The 15,913-nt window shown below is 50.0% G+C and overlaps 1 long non-coding RNA gene across 2 annotated transcripts in view; it reads right to left on the bottom strand.

Annotated features, from left to right (window-relative positions):
• Positions 1 to 15,913, bottom strand: part of LOC130370354 (uncharacterized) — a 38,587-nt gene that overhangs the window by 1,935 nt on the left and 20,739 nt on the right. The window contains exons 4-5 of one of the 2 annotated variants that reach the window (XR_008893029.1): positions 12,994 to 13,060; positions 885 to 971 (exon numbers count right to left, since the gene is read on the bottom strand). This is a non-coding gene — a long non-coding RNA (uncharacterized LOC130370354). Of the gene's footprint in view, positions 1 to 884; positions 972 to 8,751; positions 10,181 to 12,993; positions 13,061 to 15,913 lie in introns of those variants that run through there. The other variant, XR_008893028.1, reaches the window with a different exon arrangement.

Below are 15,913 nucleotides of genomic sequence, written 5' to 3'. Positions count from 1 at the left end.
GTGTTCGAGGGGAAAACAGATCAATAGTCCGTCTCTGTCTCTCCCCCCGTCTCTCTCGGCCTCCTTCTATCACGTCTGGGTTCAACAGACACTGGTGTGAACCAGAGATAGACTGTGTGTCCAACGCGTACCGACCCCAACGCCGCCGTTAACCGTCACGCCTGGACACCAACTGCTATTGGACACCAACTGCTATTGGACACCAACTGCTATTGGACATTCGGTTTATATGCCGCAGAGAAAGAGAGGCTAACAGAATACATTTGAGAGTTGAGGTGAATTACTTTGAAATAGGGCTGTGTTGTGGAAAGAGTTGAGAATGTAGGTCAAGAATATAACTTTGGGCGAAAAGAAATTCAGTTGGATCAATAAGCGGTCCGTACAGGGGGAAATGGTTTCTTGAGATGGTTTTTGCCCATGCCCACACCCCCACACACACACACACCCACACCCACACCCACACACACACACACACACACACCCACACCCACACCCACACACACACACTCTCTAACACACTCAACTTCTCCTCTTATACACAGAGACTATAATTTCCGCTTAACCCTACAGTCAACACAACTCTATCTAATTTCACACAATGACAAACAAACTGGACTGTATCTACACAAACACTATTGTCTCTACACACACATACACTACACAGTCTCTCACACATTACACAATCTACTCACACACACACACACACACAATACACACATACAGCCTACTCACACACACAATGCACACATACAGTCTACTCACACACACACTACACCGTCACACACTACACAGTCACGACTCACACACTACACAGTCTCGACTCACACTACAAAGTTTCTACTTACAAACTACACAGTTTCTACTCACACACAGACCAAGCGTACCTTTTGGAGTAGCAGCAGGTTTTTGATTGACAGCAGTGCGGGGGCTCAGCTTCGGGTGTCAGTCATCTCCCTGGGGTCTCTCCAACCCTGCAACACACACACACACAATACGTTAGTCAGCTGATACACACATCAGATCTAAATACACTAATGCACTCACAAAAACACACCACCATGTCATAATGCAACAATAGTCTATGTTCTCTCCCTTTCTTTTAGTGTGTGTGTGTGTGTGTGTGTGTGTGTGTGTGTGTGTGTGTGTGTGTGTGTGTGTGTGAGATAAATGAGCGGCTGAGGGCGGGACGTACACAGCCACTCTCCAATCACGCTGATGCAGCTACACAAGAATTTTGATTGGACCAGGAGGGAAAAAATCCCTCCCACCCTGCAGCTCCCCGACTTCATCCTGACTTCTCCTGAGGTCACATGTCTGTTATAAAACCAGAGGGTGCAGAGGTCAAAGGCTGAACCCAGCAGGGGGGTTGTGGAAACAATGGGACAAGAGAGACAAGAGAAATAGCGATGGGGGTAGGGGTGGGGAGGAGCTGCAACACACACACACACAAGAGACAAAGCGACAGCCATGACAACGGTGGCTGGCAGAACGGCCAGGAATAGAGGCAGACCACGTTAACAGCTAGTGCACAGTCGAATCTGTACGCCAGAGCAGAACCACAAAATACCTGCAGGACCGAGGAAGAACAGCAGGAACACGAGACGTTTGAAAGTATGCACAAACACCAAGGACTAACCCAGGATGTTTGTGTGCTTGTGCATGTGTTGGGTTGGAGGGGGGGGGGGGGGGATGTCTGAGTTCACCCAGGGACGAGGCACTTGGGCAATAATTACCTCTTTTATAGCGCAGCGCTGTGCGTGCGCGGTGTCAACAAACAGCCGCGGCTCCCCTCTCAGAGCTATCATGTGGCGCGCGCCCGGCCCCGACGGCGGGGAGCGAGACACTCTCGATATAACCCGCGTGACGAGGTCTCGCTATGCAGACTACGAGGCCGTGCACGTGTGTGTGTGCTCACGTCGCGAGGAAAGTGTTGGCGGTGTGCGAGTGTGTGAGTGAGAGTGTGCTATCCGCCGACGAGGGAAAGCCCTGCTGACTCATTGCGGCATACCCCGGAATCCTGCCCGGGCTCCGCCCCCTTCCACCACGCCGTCAGTCAGCTGACCGGAGGGAGGGGGCGGAGCTTGTTCCTGTGCATGAGCGTAACTGGGGGTTTCTTGCGCCTCGATGCGTTTCCAGACACTGGTGTACAGACGTGTGCAGGGGACGAACGATGCTGGCATTCCCCCCGGGGGTGGAGGAGGGGGTAGAGAGTGTTGATTGGAATCAGACCCACGGGCCCCGAGGGAGGAGTGAGGTCATCGGGTTTCTAGCTCGTGGTGACTTCCGTGACGTCTCGAGAGGTCGTGAGGTCTTTCGTCGGGGGAAAGGTAGGCGTTCAGGAGAATCCGAACCATCTCACTTTGATTTGATTTCCTTGAAAATGTTAATTGTGAATCCGAGTCACACTAATTCCTATTTGGTCAAAAACATTTTTCATGTTTTATACAAACCATATACCAACCAAATGGCTGGGATCTCTTCAAACAAGCGCCTCAGTTTAAAAAACAAGCCCTTGACGTCAAAGACCATTTCCTGTCTCCAACCTGAGTCAGTTTTTCAGAAGGGGAGGGAGAAAGAAGTGAGGCTAGGGGCATCACCATGACAACTGCTTTGAACCACGTTCAGACATGTTGCGAAGACATTGTCGAGGTTGTGCTTGGAGTTTGTCAACATCAGATTTCTGACTTGCGAGGAAAAGGATTATAAACATCTTGGGCAATCTCTAGCTAGCTGCTAGAAATGGCTTACCCTAATAAAATTGGAGAGGACAGTTGATTAGCATTCTGTGGAGATGCTGGTTCAAGGTCCGCCTAAGTCAGTAAGAACACAATGAGCAAACTAGATGGGGAGAAGAAAGGGTCTATATTAAACCCATTCAGGAACCATAGAGATTTCAATTGGTAGGTAAGAGAGTCTGGTTCAATTCCCCGGTCCCGCGGCCATTAAGAAGGGAGGGCCTCAACCACATGACCGCAGAACCCCACCGGCCCCCTTCATTGAGGTAGGGGGAAGAAAGGAAGCCATCTTACTGGTTTAATCTGGAACCGACCACTACTAGAGTCCCCGCTAGAGCCTACTCTGGAGCTATGGTGCGTCCGACCACGGCTGGTAAGGGGGCCGTGTGGGTGTGTCCTACATCAACAGTGGACATGTCACCCGGGGGGGGGGGGAAGCGACCGGCCCCGAGGTGAGCATGAGCTCATCGTCCATCTAGCTGTTGGTTGCCTCCGTAATGTTTCAGGAAGACTCATCATGAAGGTCTCGTAGGTGTAGAGGTAGTTGTACACGATAAGCCCTTCAATGGAGTCATTTTATTCCCAAAAACAAGCAACAGCCTCTCAAAGCTCCATCCCTCTCTACCAAATGGACTCTGCCTCCTGACATCACAGAGCCTCGTCGGTCTACACCTCCATCGCTGTAGCAACTCACACAATTTGTCATCCCAGCGACAGCGTTTATTAGTTGCAGAGAGAAATTGGCGTGGCTAGGGGCATCTCCACGGCAACCGTTTTGTACCCCTGATTCGGCAACCAATGATGCTAGACGTAAGAAAAACACACACACACACACACACACACACACACACACTAACACCAGTGACTCACAAGCCGAGTCCACAACAGTTGTGTGCTGGCCAGAGCTACAGCTTGCGGCTGAGTCACAAATGATACGCCTGGAGTTAAAAAAAGGAGAAACGAGGACTCACTCCGCTGACGCATGTCTACCTTGGTACGCGGCCAGACAAACAGAGCGGCCAGCAGAATAAAAATAGACCAGCGCAGAAAACAAAAGGGGCGCGGAGATGGAGGGGAGGAGGCTAAATGAAACTACACCGGGGCATCCCAGGTCGAGAAGGGAGGAGAGCAGCGGAGGGAGTATCGACGGGGAAAAGGTTTTGGGCCATCCCTCTAATCCAGAGAAAGATAAGACCCAACGAGAGGGGGCAGTGGGGACATAAATGCTGACAGTGGACCGGAGGACCAAGCTGGCTCAGCATTACCTCCCTCTAGTTCCCATCGTTTCCCTCCCTCACCATGGAGGGGTTCTAGGGTCTGGTGTCTGGGGGGCGCCTCCTAGAGGAAACACTGTGCCCGGCACACCAGACCTCAGTGACACACACATCCTCTGCACATTCCTCCACCCCATTCAACGCAACGTGCCAAGCAATGCGCTGTGCGTGTTGCAATATGGTGACGCAAGCTACCTCGTCTCATTCACAATGTTTTACACACACACACACACACGCACGCACACAGACACATACACCACTATGTTTGGTTAGGAGGTCAAGCGAGGACAGTGGGGCTCCAGTGTTGACATCATGACTAACAGCTTAATACCCGCCACACTAACACACAGTCGTCGCCATGACAACCAGACTCAGGCGCGGGACCGGGCTGACGGAGAGACACTGGCTGTTGGGGGGGGGGGGGGGGGGGGGGGGGCTGGGTCCCGGGTATGTGACCGAACGCCACGCGGGTGGTAGCCAATGTAAAATGGCTACCATCCAGAGTGCTAAGGCCTCCCATTGTTGGAAACGATGTGGAGAACACCTGCTATCTGCCTCCGTCAACCCGGAACCCGGAACCCCCCCACCCACCTCATCACCCCCCCCACCCACCTCAGCACCCGAGGGAGAGACGGTTAGCCCTACATCTGTGTGTGGAGAACAAACTAGAACAACAAACCAGGAGTTGTGGGAGAGCTGGGGGGGGGGGGGGGGGTTAAAAAAGCCTGTTGCTCTGTTTCTGTCACCTGGCCCCAACACCACAAGTGCGTGAAGGAAAACAACTGGATGACGTGAGTGTGTTCCGTTTCCCTCTCAGACAGGGGGTCTGTCTCAGTGTCTCTCGACCTCGCTCTCTGTTTACCCTTTCTCTGTGTATTCATCTCTCTCTCTCTCTCTCTCTCAGAAAAAAGGGAAGAGAGACAAGAGTAGTTTTACACCCCCACAGGAAGCTGTCGTCATTGCCACAGGAAGTAGGGCCTCAAGCTGCCATTTGTGTGTCAAGATGTGTGGACACGCACACGCACCCACACACACACACACACGTAACTTTGACAGTTACGAGTGACACCAGTGACACCTGGGTAGGGCCGAGATCAAAAGCTCCGAGAACAGCCCCGGGACCTCTTCTCACACACGCTGTGTCACGGGGCGAGAGTGACTAGAGCAGCAGGCTGAACACACCCCCAGCAGAAGATGACTCCCCAGCGGGTCCCAGGGCCACAGAGACCCGCTGCACTGGTACAGCCCGGGACCCCCCTCATGAGTCGACTGGGAGATGTGGCTGCAAGTGCGTGTGCACGTTTGCGTGTGTCATCGTCACAGTCACTACAACTTGGCCGCCGTCTCATTCAGAGAAGTGGACGGGGCGGGGAGGAAATGAGACCTGGTAGCACAGACGTCTCAACCCTGTCGTGTCACCCCGAGTGCCTCACGTTCCTGTTTTCGTTTATTTAAAAAGCAAAAAGTGACTCAAGGCAAGTTGGTTGGGGTTGGGGGTAAAGGGGGAATTTACACAGAGTGGAGGTGTGTTTAGTATCGTTTGTGTCTCTGAAACACACGAGTGGGATAATTCTGAACAATAAAAAGGATTCAAAACAAAATCCCCTGTTCGAAACACTCTGTATGCTTCCAACTTTCCATCCCACTTTAGCGATTATCTGTCTTCAATCAACACATACACACACACATACTAGCAGAAACAAGTTCATGTTTCCATGACAACGGTTTCCTGGAAACCGACGGGCAGATTCTTTAGCGGCAGTTAATAGGTAGGTTAAACGAGGATAAAATGAAAATCTGTGCGGTAGAGAGGGGTATACCGAGAGCCAGAGAGAGAGACCGAGGGAGAGAGAGGTACAAAGAGATAGAGAGAGAGGTATTTGAAGCAGGGGTATCTCAGCGGTCAGCAATGATGAACATGTTTACAGAGGCGGGAGGACAAGGTGAACTGGAACCCTCTCCAATTCATCATCCTCCTCATTCATCAACTTCTGGTTACACAACGAACCAAAGCGACAACAACAACAACAACAACAACAGCAGACCTACACGCTCTTCTGTGATTTGTGTGCATGTATGGTTACTTCAGGGGGGCTACTATAGTACTGCTATACTAACTAAACAACACGGGTGCTATTGCCGAATCCCCAAATCAATCATCAAGATGCCTCATGACTTTTCGGTTGGCGGGGCTAAAGGACAAAGTTCATGCGTTTGTGTGTGAGGGAAATATGTCCAAATGCCATACTTTCTCAGGTGTGAGTGATTCCGACACACACACGCAGGCTGGGGTTCGCCCAATTCCCCATCGGCCGTGACATCATCGGTGGCGTCTCGCCAGGGCAAGGAGGGAGAGGAAGTGAGCGCAACAGCTTTCTCTTTTCTCTCCACTTCCTGCCGAGCGTGGAAACGGTTCATCGTTCACTCGCACACACCCCTGTGTGTGTTGGTGATGCATAACTTTTTCAACTATGTCTGTCAAATATAGAAGACCACTTCAGCAACTTTAGACACGGTTAAGCTAGGAAAACACCTAAAGATGTGGGTCCCAGGAGCACACCGGGTAGAGAGCGTACCACATATGCTCAAAGATATGGTCCTTAACACAGCGACCCGGGTTCGATCCTGAAGAAAGTTGCTGATGGAGTTCCCCACGGGACAGAGACCCCCACCCCACCCCCTTCCTGTACAACACGGTTATCAATGGACTAGCTACAAACACATGTACTCACACACACACACACACACGCACACACACACGCACGCCTAAAGATCTAAACAGGCGTTTGTTTGTTGTTTTCCCTTTTAGAGTTAATGGTGGTGTGCTTCCAACCGTCAAAACATTATAGGTGACTAAGCCGGACAGACCGGCACAATGACCTGTTTCTCTACCCAGACAACGCATAACTGCTTTCCCCTCCCTTCACACTGCCATTCACCTCTGTCAACAAGCAGTTTACACACTCACACATTCATTTGTACTTGATCACAAGATGGGCTACTTAATGCAGCGTTAATCAGCTCTTTACGGCTAGTAACATGACTGGCCCCTCGACAGTCATCCCAGGTCTGTGTGTACAGCTTTAACATGACTCTGTGCTCTTCATGACACACACTAGAATGGGCGGCGATTGTTCATTCACACGCTGCTGCTGCTGGGATCACGGGGCCAACCGGGGGCGGGTGATTCAAGGCAGCGCCGCGCAGTCAGGCCCCCTCGTAGCGGCGAGGTGCGAGGGCAGCGATGTCGTAATAGTGTGCTGCCTACTGGCCGAACTGTTTACTGCCTCCCGACATCAAAAGGGAGACAGGCAGCCACTCGTTTCCATGTCAATCGCTATGATGGATCGGAAACAGACGTTCAAAGGACCCCATGCCAGCACACTCCACACCCTTTAGATCTCGGTGTTTTACTGCGGTCAATAAAATACATATAGTGGGGGCTTCGGGTGAAAGACCACAGCTAATTTCCCCCCATAAACAGCCTCTCTGTTACATCACATCGCCACCAAACAATAACATTACCCAACTTGGTACAAAAAGCCACTGAGCACATTCTGGTGTGTCTGAGCTCAAATGGGCCCGACACGTATCAGTGATGTCGGCTGCTGCTGGCAAGTCAAGGACAGACTTTATCCCCAAAACACACACACACACACACACACACACACACACACACACACACACACACACACACACACACACACACACACACACACACACACACACACACACACACACACACACACACACACACACACAACCAGGCTTCTCTCCCTCACACACACCCCTCCCCCAAACAGGGGTAGGTAGAGCAATGCAAATCACTTCCTTTCAATCCGGCTCTTTGTGTGCGTTAAGGACTGACTACGGTCCATCCATTCACTGTGTACGGCTGCCGACCCCCCCCCCCCCCACTCTTAAACACAATGGCCCGAGATCTCCTTACACACGCAATTTTCTCTCTCTCCCCCCTGTCCCGTCCTCTTCTTTAAGACTTCAAACACATACACACATCCTAAAGTGCACCTCCTAAACGCTATGTGGAGGGTTAAATGTATATCGTGGCACTTCAATAATCCCCTTCCACAAGGAACAATATCGGGGACTTCTCTGTCATCGTAAATTCAGGAGTGTGATGTGAGGTCAATAAAGCCCTGAACCGGCACACTCATCAATTCTGGACGCCGAACTAAAGTATTGCGTCATCACCCCCCCCCCCCCACACACACACACGCACACCATCATTCTAGCCTATATAATCTATTACGATAATCGAACTCATCGCCTCAGACATTTCAGTTCCAGTCATCCTTATCGAAACACAAACGCACGCGCACGCACACGAACGTCCCGGAGCAGCGCAGAAATAAACCCACGTAAGCGTCTGACAAGTCGCCCTCGTCCAAACGTTTAAACCAGGCAAAGTGCATTACAACAAATTATTTGTTAGAAAGTATACATAATGCCATCCAATGCCAGCTCCAAAACAACCGGCAGTGGAGTTAAACACGATCAGGGCTACGCTGCTCTGCTTGGGGTTAACGTTTCTCTGGGATTAAGAGTTATTCTACAGTCACTGCATATTTTGCAATTTAGGATCAGCTTTCAAGCTGATCCTAAATTGCAAAATATGCAGTGACTGTAGAATAACTCTTAATCCCAGAGCATAGTGGAGCCCTAACAGGGCACATGACTAGGATACTTCCACATCGAGCCGGGCTGGTAAAACACACACTTACCGTCAAACGCAAGAAGTGAGCTACGCCGTTCGTCCTCAAAGCGATCAAAGGTATATCAATCTATAGAAACACCGTTGTGTTAAAGGTATGGCCGTAAATACGATCCTTTCCTGGTGTCCGACGAGCGCCACTGAACCCGTCGGTCTGCAGATAGATTCCCGACCAACCGGCGGAATAAGAGCCACTAATCCCGTCTCACACACACAACTTCCAAGTTTTAGATGTCACTCCGGTAAGGTCTTCTTCAAAATCCAAAGCCGACTCGCGACATGAAGAGGGTTTAAGTTCATTATTCCGTTTGGTTTATTCGAGTCTTCGGGTTTCCTTTCTTATAGTTCCGTCTATTCTCTCCGTCCCTCTCTCTCGCTCTAGCTCGCTCGCTCCCTTCTCTCACACACACACACACAGAAGCCAGGACGGCAGGGATCATATTGCGCCGAGCTGTTTTTTTTAAAGGGACAGAGGCACACACACACACACACACACACACGGCCGAGCCTCCGCACACACACAAAGGCACGCCTCTTCTGACGTCACCGTACGTCCCCGGAATTCCCTGACAGCGCAAACTGGCACGGAACCGAACGCCTTCCGCCGCCAGGGCGCACGAGCCTGAACCGACCGCCTTCCGCCGCCAGGGCTCACGAGCCTAATCGCTTCTCTTTTTTTAATGTGGACTCGTGACGAACTGTAAACGTAAAACTGCGGGAGTGTTTCCTTTAGCTTGCTATTTTTAAGAAAGACAACTGAAAATAAATACGACCACAGTGAAGCCTACAGTGAGGTAAAGGAGTAAAAGGTAAAGGTTTTCACATAACAGGTCATCACCAATGTTTTGCTCGATTCCCTACATGTTTAGGCTCTCCTATAATAGTTTTGCTTTTCGGTGGCAAGGTTGTCCATTAATTTTGCAATATAATGCAACTGTATTTATACATCAGTGCCACATCCTCAACCCAAAATATGCATTCAATGAGATTTGGAATTTCCTGGATATAGCCGACCTCAGCAAAAATGAGGTATACCAATACATCTATCCTCTAATATATATATAAAAATACATAACCAATTATTATGAACAATTCATGCTCCAAAATGGGCCAACTCCGGTGTGTCACTCTCAGCCCAAATAAGCCTTCGATGACCGGACAACCGGTTGTGGCAAAGGTTCGCTCCAATACCTCGACACGACCATCCGGTAGAACGCCAGAACGCAAGCCAGCCTCTGATGCGAGCAACTGTTTGTGTCGGATGCACGTGAGCGCACAAACATGACCGCCACACAAACACAGGGTTATATTTAGAGAGCGCCGGCTCAGCACCGGGCAACAAAACGAACCTCCACAGGGGGAGGGGGACGCGTCACTCATGCTAATGAGATACCATTAGTGCACGCACGCACACACACACACACACACACACACACACACACACACACACACACACACACACACACACACACACACACACACACACACACACACACACACACACACACTTCAATTTCAGCCTTAAATGATGCTTCGATGTTTGGAAATATGCCTTTTAGGTAATATTAATCTACGACCGTTTTTCAGCTGAATTATCAGATTTAGTGATTGTCCAACTGTCCCACTACAGACACTGAGAATATTAAACTGACACATCAATTGTCTAACACTAAAATTGGTCACAGTGAAAAACGGTTATGTTGCACGTATCGCAAATATCATGCTTTGTATAATGATTTAAATACTCTAGACTTTGGGCATTGCTAGTGCGTCAAAGATCCAGGAAAAAAATAGAAGAAATGCATATTTCATAGAGTGGACACTGTGTGTTTCTCTGGATAAGTTATCAAAGGACAGGCTGTTCAAGAGTTTGTGGCCAAATATGTGTTGTTGGTGTGTGTGTGTGTGTGTGTGTGTGTGTGTGTGTGTGTGTGTGTGTGTGTGTGTGTGTGTGTGTGTGTGTGTGTGTGTGTGTGTGTGTGTGTGTGTGTGTGTGTGTGTGTGTGTGTGTGTGTGTGTGTGTGTGTGTGTGTGGTGGGAGTGATTAGCTCTGTAAACTGAACAGGATAAAGACTGGCTGATTGATGTGGCCAGGGTGGGACTGTGTACCACACACACACTGCCCACACACATTGCACAACCCCCCCTTTACACCCACACACACATAAGCATATAATATAATGGCGGGAGGACATTTCATCCTGTCGCCCACAGAACAGGGGAAGTCTAGGCATTAGAGAAGGTCCCCACAACGTCTGGAAGAGAGTGTGTGTGTGTGTGTGTGTGTGTGTGTGTGTGTGTGTGTGTGTGTGTGTGTGTGTGTGTGTGTGTGTGAGGTCGGAACAATGGAAGTGTGTATTAAATTGCTTCCAACTATGGAATTATGTGTACATTAACTAGTTTTTAGAAGGGAAGCAGATGTGTGCGTGTGTGTGTGTGTGTGTGTGTGTGTGTGTGTGTGTGTGTGTGTGTGTGTGTGTGTGTGTGTGTGTGTGTGTGTGTGAGAGAGAGTGTGGGTACCGAGCGTGTTTGTGGGAGCCGGCGGTGGTGGGTGGAGACTGTGTGTGTTTGCGTGTGTATAATTAAAGTTAGCAACAGGGGAAGAGCAGGAGTACAGCAGGGAGAATTAGTCTAGTTCTCACACCCCGGATATATATAGCCCCTCTCTAGTGGGTACGGGCCCCACAAATTCCTCTCATGCCGACACACACATACACACACAGCACATAACTTCAGAGGACATAGACACGACCGACTAGCTCTGTGTGTGTGTCAGTCGTAGGAGAATGGGTCCCTGGTACAGATAGTACTTTGCAGCGTCCTCCTGTGTGTGTGTGTGTGTGTGTGTGTGTGTGTGTGTGTGTGTGTGTGTGTGTGTGTGTGTGTGTGTGTGTGTGTGTGTGTGTGTGTGTGTGTGTGTGAGTGTGTGTGTGTGTGTGGTGACAGCTCATGAATCAGCCTTGTGGGTACACTGAGAGATCGACAGACACAATAATAATCTCCTCCACACACACTCACACCCCCACACAGTGGAGGAGAATAGCACCAACGCCCTAACAATGAGGACTCTTAGTTTGCTCATCATGTGTGAGCACACTTGTGTGTATGAGTGCATTTTAAGTTCTACGTCCCTTCTACGCAAGCAGCTAAGCTACAGCTAGCTGCGGTGCTACAATGAAGCTGTCCAGAGTTCGCATGAGAAAACGGCAATTGGCGGTGGACGTGGGTCCTTTGCTGGCCAATGGGTCACATTTACAAATGCCTGTTTTTGCATATGAAGATGTCCATTGTAGAAGGAAAACTTGTTTACTGGCTGAGGTAATACTACTGCGGGACACGTGTTTATGTGGGCGGGACACGTGTTTATGTGGGCCAGCCCGTCCGTCCCCCCCCAGCAGCTATAGTCAACACCAATGTCTGTGCTTGTCGTCCCTTCAGACTGTAGATATATTAAAAGAAACAGTGAATAAATAATCATAACAGGAGCTCATGCCTAGCTCCAAGGGAGCTCTTTCCAGGCTGTAAGATGGTGGCAACACGTGGAATTTGGCACCTAGGTCCACGAGGCCAGGGAAGCCGACCAGTGAAGAGTTAAAAGTCTCTCCAAAGTGACTCAAAGCCTAATATTACAACTGTTCGTGTAGGGCTTACTCAGCCACCCCCCCCCCCCCCCACACACACACACACACACTCAAAAGCACACTAATGCATGCACACACACACACACATGTTTGATTGAGGCAGTGGTCCACTCACACACCCACTATTTCACAACCCCACACCTTTCTTACTAATCTCTCCCTCCTCTCTTCCTCCCACATCTCTGAATCACCCTCTTTACTCACGCTCAAGTTTCTTGAACAAGAGAAAGAGAAGGAGGCAAAACGATAAGAGAAAGAGAGCGGTGGAGAGAGGCGAGGAAAGAGAGATATCTGAAGGAAAGACCAAAGTGAGAGACTAAACAAAGAGAAAACGAGAGGGGAGGGAGACAAACATGGAAGTGAGAGAGAATGAGAGAGAGAAAGACACAAGTGAGCCGCTAACACAGAGAGAGAAAATGGAGGGATAGAGAGAGTGATAGAGAGAGAGAGCACTATATATTTAAGTCCACACTACTGATAAAAGCTCAAAGTGAGCTAAAAGGGAGTGTGTGTTTTGAGAGAGAGAGAGAGAGAGAGAGAGAGAGAGAGAGAGAGAGAGAGAGAGAGAGAGAGAGAGAGAGAATGTTGGTGTGTGGACAAGTGATTTGTACCTGGTGTTGGCGGACAACGGCGGTTCCTTTGGTTTTAACAGCGGGCCACCATGTCACCTCCGACGCTCTGCAGAGAACACAAAGGGTCAAAGGGTCAGGCTTCGGGTGAAGTAGAATGAAAACAACCTGAGAAACACTGAATAAACCTGTGTTTCATAAACCTGGTTGGCTATTCAGTCAAAGCTTTTGAACACACTGCGGGGGGTTGTGTAAACATTAACCATGGAGGTGGCGGCCAAACGCAAGGCCACTCATGCAAACGCAGTAAATATGCAGGGGTTCGAAGTTCAACCGTGAGATCCGCAAACACATCAAAGACTCTCCCCTCCTCACCCGAATTGACTTCCCTCCGTCAGGCTGGGACGTCATCCGACTCTAAATAATGCAGATAAGTCCTTGGTTGACTCGTGAAACCCACACACATCCACACGCAAAAAGCTGTGTTTTGGCATGCGTGCGTGTCCGTCACGGTGCACAGAACGCGCAGCAGGGCTTGGACCGGCACTGTAGCCATCTGTGTGTGTGTGTGTGTGTGTGTGTGTGTGTGTGTGTGTGTGTGTGTGTGTGTGTGTGTGTGTGTGTGTGTGTGTGTGTGAGAGGACGTGTGCATGTGTGGGTGGGTGAGAGACCTGTTAGGCACCTGTTAGCAGTCATGTGACCAGGAGGACAGCTGGTGCCTTGGGGCGTGCGCCACCAGCGGCCCTGCTCTAATCGGACCGGGGTTGATTGGGAGCGCAGATAAAAAGAGCCTGCGCGTCGATAGGGGAGGGGTTAGTGCTCGCCGGGCGCCAGGAGCATCAACGTTGCCACGACAACCGACAGATATTGGCGCCAGGCTGCCCTGCGCTTATCACGGGCCAAGTGCGTCGCACACCGCTCCACGCACACACACACACACACACACACACACACACACACACACACACCCGTGGAACGGAGAGCCGGTGTGTAACAGTTGTGTCAACAGCGGCCAGGTGAAGCCGGTTTGGGCCCACACTGATCCAGGCTCCCCCTCCCATTCCACCTCTAAACCGGGGGTCGGGGCAAAGGTCGCAGCCCCTAAAGGGACACAGCTGGTGTGGATGCACCCCCTCCCTCCCCCCAACACCGTAAAGGTGGACCGCCCCTGAGTCGCAGTAGGGTGAAAGAAGGGTTAAATAACGTGTTCCACCTTAAGGGGGGGGGGGGGGGGAATACGGCCCGACAGGGGGGTTGAATTATTTCCCAGTATCGGCAAATCGAGTAAACGCCACCAGCTTCAGCCTAATCAATTGACCTTGATCCATCGATACGCAGGCTGCCAGGAAGGACGCAGGGAAGAGGGTTGGGGTGGGGGCTGGCTGGGTGGGGGTGCTGGAGATGGAGACACAGGGTCTGGTCAGACCTGGTATCTTGTTTCCAGATAGTGTGCAGCGGTGGTTTTTCAACCAGCGGGTCGTGACCCGTGAGTGAGTCCCAGCAGGGGACCCACTGGATGGCAGGAGGGCCATAATACAGTTTATATAGAAATATGTATGAACTCTCACAGGGCTTGTCTGGTTCATGATTTGATCCTGACTAAATAGGGATGCTAACATTGACGAACACGGAGAAGTGTGCATTATCACACCGTTTGGACATGGTCATAAGAAGCAAGTGCTTATTTTACTGGAGTCAATATTGGGTGTCCATGCGTCTCCTGGCCCGTGGGTAGTTGGATTTAACTTTGTAAGTCTGGATTGCGATGTAGCACCTGTATTCAAAGTAAGACAAATGTCAATAAACTTGAGTCCACTGAAGTTCAGAGTACAGAATATCTGGGCTAACTAGTATAACGTACACTGAGTGAGTGCTGGGTTCCCATGATAACATCTGTTCAGCTTGATCGGTCGCCGACGTGCGGTAAGGTCACACAATGTGGGTCGCTTACATCCCAAGGGGGGAGAACAAAGGACTGACTACTGATGAGCCAGTGCGCCACTGTTTGATAGCCATTGTGATGAAGATGATTATGATGAATGTGAAGATAATGGACTGGCATGTGTTTGGTATCTGTTGAGAACAGTAGTCTTGGAGTGTGCGTGCGTGTTTGTTTTATTAAAGGACGATGAAGGTGCAACACACACACACACACACACACACACACACACACACACACACACACACAAACACAAAGGAAAGAGCCAAGTAAAGTTCAAGTAGGCTGTACAATGCTGTGTACTGACAGCAACTGTGTACTGACGCAGATGCATGCAAATTTATGAACACACAGACTGTCCTCTCTCAATCTCTCTCTCATAAATCAACACCTGCTTTGTCTTATTGGACAGGAGCCCTGCATTGCACAATGTGTGACATGGATCCTCTTATACACAGGGACTCAGTGTACAAAAGTAACAGCTTGATACACATAACACACTCCCCAGATACCAGGAGGAGAGTCACAGAATGAGAGCCAGAGATAAGGGGGGTGGTTGCTACTTGCTGCATAGCGTGAGTAGAGAAGTAGTTGAGATACCCCAGTACTTAGTCACCTGTGATTCACTTCAAGTTAGGGCGATAGGCTTCATACCTGTGTGTGTACACACACGCACACGCACACGCACACACACACACACACACACACACACACACACACACACACACACACAAAGAGGTGGCACCACTTATCTTGATTTGCTCCAGTCTGACTGTCTGTCTGTCTGTCTGTATTTCCTGCCAGGTCAGTTGTCTGCAAAAATATTCTCAATGTCATCTAACTTTGTGCGCCGTCTTTCATCTACCATTATGTCTCCCTCGACCACACTCAGTACCTTACACATTATTCTGCCTGTTTCCCTGCAACACATTGAATGTGACCTTGTTTATGTTTCACTGTAGGTAAACGCAATAAATCAATAAAGTTAGGTTTTCACCTTGTGCCTCTTTGTAGACATGCCGT

Source organism: Gadus chalcogrammus, chromosome 17, assembly GCF_026213295.1.
Source record: "Gadus chalcogrammus isolate NIFS_2021 chromosome 17, NIFS_Gcha_1.0, whole genome shotgun sequence".
NCBI lineage: Eukaryota > Metazoa > Chordata > Actinopteri > Gadiformes > Gadidae > Gadus > Gadus chalcogrammus.
The sequence above is the reverse complement of the archived record's forward strand: the minus strand, read 5'-3'. Positions and strand labels throughout refer to the sequence as shown.